The sequence below is a fragment of the Nanorana parkeri genome, unplaced genomic scaffold (genome assembly GCF_000935625.1).
Source record: "Nanorana parkeri isolate BGI_ZX_2015 unplaced genomic scaffold, ASM93562v1 scaffold893, whole genome shotgun sequence".
NCBI classification, from domain to species: Eukaryota; Metazoa; Chordata; class Amphibia; order Anura; family Dicroglossidae; genus Nanorana; species Nanorana parkeri.
Genome location: NW_017307161.1, coordinates 1 through 1,142, shown reverse-complemented (window position 1 = coordinate 1,142; position 1,142 = coordinate 1).

Genomic DNA, 1,142 nt, shown 5'->3' with positions numbered 1-1,142 from the left:
AACGAGCACATATAGGCGATCGGCGGGCTATGGACCCGCCGATCGCCTATATGTGAAACACCCGGTAACGGGTGTGTGCATTTAGCGGGTCTTTTCTGCCCGTGCGTGCCCGCTAGGGGGCGCGCGCGAGCAGAAAAAAATTGCCGTCTGGAGACGGCAACCCGCAGATGCTGCAGTGCCGTCCGTCCGTTTTTTTACTACGGGCGGACGGCAAGAGGTTAAGGAAATACAGTGGATACACAAGATACATAACTGAGTGTTCAAGACACCAGAAGCAAAAACAAATTGCAGAAAAAGCACGCAAAAAAAAAGCACGCAAATTTTAAAATCTTTTGTCAAGTAACCTCAACGCTTGGATTTATAAATATTCACTACAATAGTGATTATTAGTTATGTTATAACATGCTTGCATGCTTGTTACAATGATTTGTTCTTTTGAAAGAAGGCAGATGTAACATATTCTGCTGAACCTTAGGCAACATTACAACAGTTTTTTCTTTATAATGTTATGTTGGGCCTTGTTTGTGAAGGTGTGGTGGCACACTTCCTAGTTTTTGTTTAATGTTGACAGTACGGTTTGGTGCATTGAGCATGTTTCCATTGCCCTAACTGTATGCAAATGCCAAGCTGAATAACACTACAATAGAGCATTACAGGAAGCTACAGACATGTATGTGCACATATTCTGCACATATTCTGCCGTCCTCCTTTCTCACCTAGACATATAACCTAATTCAGAATCCACAACTTACTACAAAACATTCCCCCTAAACATACACGGGAACTTTTTGTCTGGGAATACCAAGTGACTGAAAGATTTCCCTCTGATGATTACCCTTTAATGTCCATTACCAGGCTGGGAAGAAAACATTAAAAACCCAGTGCACGGATCTAAGTGCAGTATAAAAGTGACTGTCTAATAAAAGGTACAAAGTAATGCATTTACAGGATATTTTAAAATATCTTGCCTGTCACACATCAGATGGAAGTCCGATCTCAACTGCTGATCCAAGATTGTTATAAGGATAGAAGGCACATGGAGAGAGCAGAGTCCAGTCCAGTCCAGAAAGATTCTAGAACACTTGTGCTGGAAGACACAGATAGGGGGCGTGGCCTGAGCCGCTGAACATGGCAGACGTGTG